Here is a 10047-nt window from a genome sequence, read left to right on the forward strand (position 1 = left end):
TTCCTTATATTGATGTACTTCATTGATTATTTGAAAATGTATATTTGCAAAATTCAAATCAGGTGATGGGTACGAAAGGAAATCTTATTCGATTATATAGTAAAATGCCAAATATATGCATGCAAATATATTGAAAAATAACAAAAGAAATACATGGAAAACACGGGCTTCCACTAAATTTTGAGAAACATGTACTGTGACATACTGGTAACCTTGTGAGATAAAACATGAGCCCTAATTCGGAGTTTCTTGCTACTGCTAGATTTAAACGGCATTCCTACGTTTTCATTATACATGAAGGACATACTTACCAAATAAACACCAGCATGCCGTGAAGATGGTGAAAATAGAACGATATTGCGTTGAACTTCGCCAAAGTGAACTGACAACGATCAGCTGCCTTTGCGCGCGATAATTGTGCGCATGTCCGGATATGGCCAAACGAGGGCGATCGAAAGGTCAACATCTGGCTTGTGTTTGAAAGCAAATTGTCGGGAATTATACAATTTTCACAGTTTTGTGGGAAAATATCAAATGTAATGCAATTTGGATAACTGATGACTTTATACCTAAAACTGCGATTTACGTAATATTTCCGTCCGTTGATCGATGCACAATCAAATAATATATAAGATTATATCTGTCACTAGCTCGATCTTGATCTTTTATGAAAATAATGTTCCGAAATGATAGTTGCTAAGTTGGATACCTATTACCAATATGAATTATGTATCAAATTTGCCAAAGGAAACAATTAGTTGACATTTTGTTGGTTCCTTACGTTGAAACAACGTTGACAACTAAACGAATCTCGACTAACTTTCTTTGGTCGCATGATAAACGTTGAATCAACGTTTATGAAAGGTTGATCAACCAAACAACCAAAATTCAACGTTGATTCAACGTTGATTCAACGTTATTATTGCTGGGAGTTGTTGTTTCAGCTAGGTGCGAGGCCTGACTGGTCTGGCTTCGACTGCAATGTCAATGACCTGGCGATAATGGTGAGGGTTAGTATGACACGGGACAGCGGTACTTGCAGGAACTCTGTAGAATTGGCTTGGTGCAGGAAGCGTTGCCCGTGCAAACTGTAAATATCAGAATCAGTTCCTTAGCATATTCGTCTGATGGTTCGATTTAATGAGTAAAGCGTTTCATTACAGCCGCTCAAATAATTTGATACATATGATCCTATTTAACAAGTGGTTCCTTGATCTTACCTCCAGACATATACACAGGCGTACGTGACAGTTGATCTAAGATTACACAATGCCATTTAGAAAGTGGTCAAATTTAGCGTATGTTATATTCGGGATTACAATTTCCTCAGTGATGTACAAATTCTAGTACATTTTGTTAGGTTGAGTCCCACTGGGGATTCGAACCTTCTCTCTCAGAGTCAGGCACATAAAGTCAGCGATCTAACCCACTCAGCCATCGCAGCTTGCACAAAAATGAAGTCGGACAAAAATGATGCATCGAACTATCGATGGATTGCAATTGTTAAGTCTCCGATGGAATCGATGGTAGAAACCAAAACTGTCGATGCATCGATAGTATGGGTAACTACAATGGATAGTTTAGTAATTGACTTCCTTTGATAAATTCGCAGTGCAAAATGCAGATGTTTGGATGCAGAGTTGCAGCTTCATTGAGTTAATGTTTTAACTGTTTACTTGATCTGGTCATTAAGCTTCTTGTCAGTTATTAAAAGAGACTGAAATTACGTCAACTTGTTTTCATTTCATATAAACTACACATTCATTTGGGAAATGACTTCAAATTAGCAGATTCAAAAGAGAAGAAAACTATCGCAATAGTTGTTTCCCCTCAATAGTCACTCCTAGTAGTCTAGATGACATACTTTGTGTACCTCCCCGACAAAGGTCTTCAGCAACCCTTGCTTGCCACAAATGGCGACTATGCTTGTCGTAAGATGCTACTAACGGGATCGGGGATCGGGTTGTCAGGCTCGCTGACTTGGTTGACATTACATGTCATCGGTTCCCAATTGCGCAGATCGATGCTCATGCTGTTGATCACTAGATTGTCTGGTCCAGACTCGATTATTTACAGACCGCCGCCATATAGCTGGAATATTGCTGGAGTGCAGCGTAAAACTAAACTCACTCATTCATTTCATGCACATCACTTATTTCAGGGATGCTACTAGTCTACTGAATAATAGTATGACAACAAAAGACATTTTATTTTTTAATGATTCTGAGTTAAAACATATCACCAGTAGAAGCTTCTGTTACAAGAGGAAGTCGTTCAGCTGAAAATTGAAGAAGTTATTGTACAAAATATAAATTTGATATTCAGTGAGGTGATCGCGGAATTACAGTGATCACAGAAATCAGTGATCGGAAATTTGGAATATGCATTGATCGGAATTTTCTGTACACCTTTTCTTAAGGTTTATCGAAAATATGAAATAAGCAGGTGTTTCGATGTAACAAAGTACAATTTCGATCAATTTAAGACATGGATAACAAGGCTAGGTGTGTATATTGCACCTAATGGATGACTTTTCTACAGTTGTGAATCACTGTGTGCAGAAACACGGAGATTTGAAAATAAAGACAGTGACCATAACATTTAATATTAAAAACAAAGGCAAGAATCAATATTTACCAAGCGTGTATGACATTGTACCAAGCGGTTATTAGGGTATACAAAATTACACATCTAATTACACATTACACATCTGCAAAAACACAAAATCTCTATCTATAGTACCTTCAGATAAAGCTAGTCCTCTAAGCAAGAAAGCGAAGCAGAGGGACAGGGATATATCGCCAAAGGGTAAAAGTTATCAATGATGTCATTTCGCGGACATATGCGTCATACTCCGACTTTCCATTAACATTCCACAACTACACTACCCACAGAGGTTTGTAGTTGACCAACTAACCGGTGGTCACCACAAAGACATAGACGGGGTCATGCAGTAGGTTTCCACAATGGTGTACGTTCAGTAAATTCGTTAATTATGCGGGACGTGTGAAAAGAAGAATTCGTAATTATTTTACTATTTTGATATTTTCTGTATCATTTTCTTATCACTGAGTTAAAATAAGGGGATCATTTGGAGTTATAAATATATTCATGGAACTACACGTCATTATTATCTTCAGTACCGGAGTTGTGAGTTTAGTTTTAGGCCACCTTTAGCGATATTCCAGCAATATCACGGCGGGGGACACCAGAAATGGGCTTCACACATTGTAAACCAAAAGTCACTGTGTTCTTTAATCTGATTGGTTGAAAAACGTGATCAAATGGTATTTGATTCCCGGAAATTCTCTGCGTATTAATACATACAAACATCGCTCACACCATTGTATTGTTACGTCGTCGGCTGTGATGACGTCATTAAAATCATATTGCGACGTAAAGTCCGAATGACGTCACAAATGAGCAGTTCCAGATGCTACCATGGGAGACAGCCGAAACGGCCGGCTGATGACATTTCACTGCTGTACCCGTACTCGATGTCAATGAGAGCAGACACAAAAACGTGTGTGGACCTTTCGGTTTACTTTTGTGTTTACAATGTCGATAAACATCATGTGTTGGCGAATTTCCGGGTGTTATTGAGTATTTGAAGCACGGGAATTCATTTGGAACCTCGAAGCACGGGAATATCTCATTTGAAACCTCCGGCTGACGCCGTCGGTTCCAAATGAATTCCCGTGCTTCAAATACTCAATAACACCCGGAAATTCGCCAACACATGATGTTTATCTCCTAATTATACCCATGTGGGGAATCGAACTTAAGGACTTAACAGAAAAACAGACTGTGGAAGAGATTAATTTGGGTAACTACGTCATCACACATGTCAAGCCGAGTGTGGTGAGTCCCTCTTGGGGCGATATTGAAAGATAATGGAACAGTAAGGTTGATTCACGATGTGTACCTGTTGACAAGGGGATGAACAGTTTCATGATGAATTGTGAAACGGAATATATGGATCTACGTCATGCTCTGAAGTTGATCAAACCGGGATATTATCTTGCAAAACTTGACCTAAAAGCGCTTATCGCTCAGTGAGTTTGCACCCTAGTAACTTTGAATTAACTGGCCTGTGCTGGCGGTTCGGTGGTGACCAGCGTGTCACTTACATGTATGATACTAAACTGCCTTTTGGGGCTTCCAAAAGCCCAAAATCTTTCAGACACTAAGTGCGGCAGTGTGTCGTATTATGACGGTTAAGTATGGATACACTGTAATTGCATACATAGACGATTTTCTGGTGATTTGTGAGTCATCTGCTGTGCGGCTGCTTTGGGCAAACTTGTTGATGTTGTTCGAGAACTTGGATTCTGGATAAATTGGAACAAGGTGGAAGGGCCTACACAGAGATTGGTGTTTTTGGGTATCATTATCGATACATGCACCTGCACCTTAGCATTGCCAAGTGATAAGCTACGAGACCTACATTGTCAGTTGCTAGGGCAAGTAAGCACCAGTTAGAAAAACTTGTGGGATGTTTAAGTGTAGGATAAAACACGACTCCGAGGTTTTGGTTGAGATTGTAAAACCTCAGGGGAAGGAAATCCCGCGTGCGCGTTAGCGCCGAGTGATTTCCTGACACTGAGGTTTTACAATCTCGCCAAAAACCGAGGAGGAGGTTTTATCTAACTTATAAACCGTCTAAGACAACACTTAATTTCAATTTGTGCATGTACTGAGTAGAACAACATTGATGGAACAGCCCGCAAATGATGGAACAGCCGGTGTCAACTGGGATGCCACTGGCAGCCAACACCTTGCCCCGCACGCGCAATGCTCGTGCTCTGCACGCGCTACCCGTGTCCTGCACGTGCGCTGCCCGCAGTACCTGTCGTGTGAGAAACACATGGTTCATACTGACAAACAATCTCATTCCTCACAGCGATCCTTCGTAGCGTAGTGGATAAAACCGCCAAGCTAGAGAGCGATGGGTTGCGGGTTCGAAACCAGTTATCGCCACTGAATCTTGGAAGTTTTCAATAATTAGATATTTTACGATCAGTCATAGCAAGACAAAGTTGTATCAGTCATAAATAATGGTATGGGTATGAGGTTTTACAACGACCATTGTAAAACTTCGTACCTCGCAGGAGGTTTTACAACGACCATTGTAAAACTTCATTACCTCGTATGAGGTTTTACAATGGTCATTGTAAAACCTCCTGCGAGGTATTACAATATTCATCGTAAAACCTCTACCGAGGTTATTCCATAATGCGAAGCAACTGCAAGAACAATAGACAACATTGGCCATAGGTTTATAAGCTGGGTTAGTATGGTGATACAAGGAGGACGTACATTATTGAGGCGTGTATTGGACCTACAAAATGGCTTGAAGTCTGAATCGTCAAAGTGCAAGTTGGACTCAGAGTTTCATGCTGACATTGCATGGTGGTTGCATTTCATGAAATCTTTCAATGGCTCGCTCTCTTTCTTGGATGATCGCCCCCTCGGAACTGTGGGTACAGATGTATGTAATGAAGGGGCAGGCGGACACTTTAATGGAGACTTTTATTATGTGAATTGGAAGACAGACTTGCCAGAGGTTCATGAAATGCATATTAACATTAAAGAGACAATATCTGTGGTTTTAGCCGCAGAAAGATGGTGTACTGTGTGGTCAAACAAATCTGTGGTAGTTAGGACTGATAACCAGTCAGTTTAGGCTTCCATTAATAAAGGCTCATGTAGGGATCCTTACCTGATGCAATGGTTGAGATATTTATGGTGGCTAAAAGTATACTTTTAGTTTATACTAGTTGTTGAGAATACCCTAGCAGATGTTATATCCAGACTACATGAAAGTGGCAGATTGACCCAGTTATTTGAAAGCATGGGTAACTTACAATTACAAACCTTTGATCAAGATATGCTGTTAGGACATATGTCAAGAGAATTTATTTCTTCCATTTGGGGGTCTACTGGCTGACCGATTACAGTCTACAGTGGCAAGACTCTTAGGACAGGCATGGGCAGAATCTTCGAGAAGCGGACGTATAAGTGTCAGCTAAAGTGTCTTATGCAGTTTTGTGAAACCGTTGGGCTCAACCCTGTGCCTATGGAATTTGACTCTATTGCTTTGTAAATTGCTTATCTGGTGGATGTTAAGGGCCTAAAATATGCCTCTGTAAGGCAGTATTGGTGTGCTATCACATTTTGCATCGGGCTAACAATTTACCAGATCCTGTTGGCAGTGATTGGCAAATAAGGGTGTAAAGCGGGAATTAGGTGATGCACAACAGGGAGCAACGCCTATTGTGCCTAGCCACTTGTTAACACTGTGGGTAGATTGGATATGTCTTGTTGTACAGGGCATCTGTTTAGTTAGGCTGTTTACTAGGATTCTTCGGAATGTTGCGTCCTGGAAATTTTCTTTTTGTTGGTGTTTTTGACCCCCAAAAGCACATTACAGTTGGAGATGTAGAGACAGGATAGGGGCTTTACTGTATCATTAAAGTGGTCTAAGACGCTCCAATTTCGGGAAAATGTACTACAAGTGATTTTACCGGATCTGGGTGATCACCCTTTGAATCCTGCTGCAGCCATGAAAAACCTACTTGCATTACATGCTAGTTGTACTGACAAGGTCTTCTCAGCAACTTTTGTGTGACAACAAGGGTTTTGCTCTTTCTTACAGTTTGTTTATTGATATAGTTAGACATGTTCTTGTTTCCCAAGGTATTTCTTGACCAAGTGTCCGGTCATTCTTTTTCGCAGAGGTGGGGCTACCTGGGCATTCGCGCTGGGTTTGCCAGGTGAGCTTATACAGGAGATAGGTTACTGGAGAAGTTCAGCCTATTGTAGATATCTAGAAATGAGTATTGATAAAAATGCAAGCAATGAGCAAGTTTGGTGCAGCTTTACCTACTAGCTTGTAATGGAAAATGTATGTTTCCTGTATAGCCCTACAGTGTGTCTAATTTTCCAAATTTATTTAATTTTGCAATGTTATTGCTAGTTTTCTACTCTTACCATTAATTTCTTTAAAACACTGGGCTGGAGGAATAATTCTTGTCTGCATTAAGCCCCCGCATGAGGGCTTTGTATTAGTTTCTCCTCTGGTGTATTGAAGTTGCCAATCTTTCATTCAACTCGTATGTTTTATTGTTATATTAATAACGAACAAGTCAAAGTGTTATTTTAATGTTTTAAAATATATTTTAACGTGAGGCAGTAAATGTTTGCACAGTTGCCTCCCCTTAGATGTCCTAGCGTCATAAGTCCAGCTGGAGTTATCTCCCTTCCATTGCACGTTAGACAAGTAAGCACGCCCGCCCGCATGGCGGTACAGCTCATAATTTTTCCCCAGCCCACCCACCCAGTAGTATTACTGTTTTGAGGCTATGGCTAATTACTCAGATTTATGTATAAGGGGACATGGTGCTCTGTTAATAGCAGGTTATTTTACATTTCAGGATGTTTGGAGGAATAATTCTTGTTACGTTACATCAGTAACAGTAGTAGATTACTCCTTCTGAACAGGATTTGTCACATTAGGTTGATGAAATTATCTCCCTTTGATTACGTCCGTCAAAGGCGTATTTTTTTTTATAACGGTCTTATTTAACGTCAGGGGTTTAGAGTTATCGCGCTTGGCAAGCAAGAGGCTCCGGCCATGCTTTATGGGCAGTAAAATGGAAAATTAGGAAATAATAAGTCATCCGATTGCATCGGAACATATAGGACAACTAAGATGTAAGTACTCTTCATTTCTTACGTCTAGAGTATTGTTATTCTACTTTTATGTACCTGTTAGGGCAAATTTAGTGTAAATTAAAGTGATTTCATCTATCGGTAAAATAGCACAGGTTTTGGTCACATGCTTTATCTACATATAGGCTCGATTGCATTAATTTCCGTACATTTAATTTGAATTTGTTTATTTTCACTCTGTAAAGTGTATCTGTCAGGAAAGATACATGTAGTAAATTTGTGTGTATGTTTTACCTAGCCTAAAATGGAGATAAATTTGATGTAAGGAACCCTTTGAACTTCGTCAACTTATGCTATTGTAAAAGGTTTGTAATCAGGATATATTTCACCTTTCAACCTGTATCAATTACTGTAGTCTTATTTTGTATATTATCCTATCTGCTTCATGTTATAAGGTACAGTTACTTTGAAATAGGACATAGGATTTATGGAACTCCATTGTAATTCAGGCCTTTGTTTTGTTTACAGCTTTTTACTATATATAAGCGATCAGTGTAATTTCAATCTAAGGACTGAATAAATACGACACTGACAAGCAGTTTGCGTTGAAGTCAATACACCAGAGCGCAGACAGCACAGTAAAAAGATCTTAAATTCTTCTCATAAGATAAGACCCAACCATGTCATCATCATCAGAATTGTCTCCAGACAACCTTCCTACATCGGGAGAGTCACAGGATGAAGCATCATCATCGGTTAAAACACAGAACAAGAAGTCATCTTCAGGCAAGGCTGCATCACAGGACAACACAACCCAGGAAAGACCTCCGTCAGTTCACAGTGAATCCTCAAATCGGTCTAAATCAAATCGTTCAAGAGTGTCCAGTAGATCGAACATTAGTTCAGTGATAGAGTTGAAAAGAGCTGAAGCACAATCGGCTCGTGTTGAGCTACAATTCGCTCAGAAGGAGGCTGAGCTTTCGCTTAAAAGGCTCAAATGGACTCTGAATTATCTGTAAAAGGGCTCAACTTGACTCTGAACTCTTCATAAAAAGCTCAAATGGATAATGAGCTCAAAATCCTGGAATCACAAAAGAAAATTGCGGTAGCGGAAGCAGAAAGTACAGGTTCTAGAATCAGTCGACAGACAATCAGAACAGCGATCACCACCACCCCTGCTCCTACCATACGACGACCCTGTCCAAAAGTCACGAGATACATATCAGACAATATTCAGACAGGAGATCACTCCGTTGAAATAGTCAATCAGGAACAAGTGCAACAGATAGCTCAAATGAAACCCTAACACTTTGCTTAACCCGGAGGCACCACCATACATACCAGATTGCAACTCTGACTTCATGCGCTACCTACTTCGCAAAGGATCTTGTCCTCTCTAGACTCACGAACTTTAACAACAAGCCTGAAGACTACCCTATTTGGAAATCTGGTTTCAAGAGTGTGATAAGCGATCTCGCTCACCTAATTCAGAATTCGACCAACTTTGAAATTGCTTGGCACAGAATCCAGGAAATAAACCCTCAACACCAGGAAAGCCAACCTGCACAACCCAGCTGTCGGTCTACAACTGGTTAGGAGAAGGCTCGAAGAAGATATGCATTAACAGAGATTATTGAAGTTTCCATAAAGATGGATATAATCGCTTTTCCTACCCTAGCAATGAGACAGAGTTCTCAATTATTTGAACTGTCAGATCTAGTATATGACATTGGAGCCATGATGTCAGACCCTACCTACAGTCATCTTTTTGCCTTCTCAACTCGTATCTCGGAGTCAATCAGATTGTAGACAAGCTTCCCATTCCTCTACAAAAACAATGGTTAAGCCTAGTGTTTGGATACAAAGAAAGGCATCACGTTTCCTTCCCGCCTTTCTCTGTATTCTCAAAATTCCTTTCGGACTTAAGCAGGTTAAGGAACGACCCAAGTTTCAACTTCAGCAGGACTCGGCAACATGTCAACACTCATGTTAATCACCCATCTTTTCCACGTCCTCGAACAAGTGTACAGGCAGCCAGAACTGATGTTCAACCCCCTAACAGCAGAGATCAAGGTTCACCTAACCCAGGCTTAACAGGAGGGTCTACTCCACATGTTTTGTGCCCACTCCATGAAACACGTCACTCGCTCAACGAGTGTAATGCCTTCAAACGAAGCCCTATGAGGACAAGATTGACTTTCTGAAATCTAAAGGAATTTGTTTTAAGTGCTGTTCATCAAACCAACATCTTGCCAAAGAATGCAATGAACACATTCAGTGTGCCAAATGTCATAGTACAAGACATTGTACCGCTATCCATTGCGAGAGGTTTATCCCCAGGAAAGAGCGGCCGGGAGAACAAACACAACAGCG

This window comes from Haliotis rubra, unplaced genomic scaffold, assembly GCF_003918875.1.
Source record: "Haliotis rubra isolate DU_JTF1 unplaced genomic scaffold, ASM391887v1 Scf2200, whole genome shotgun sequence".
NCBI lineage: Eukaryota > Metazoa > Mollusca > Gastropoda > Lepetellida > Haliotidae > Haliotis > Haliotis rubra.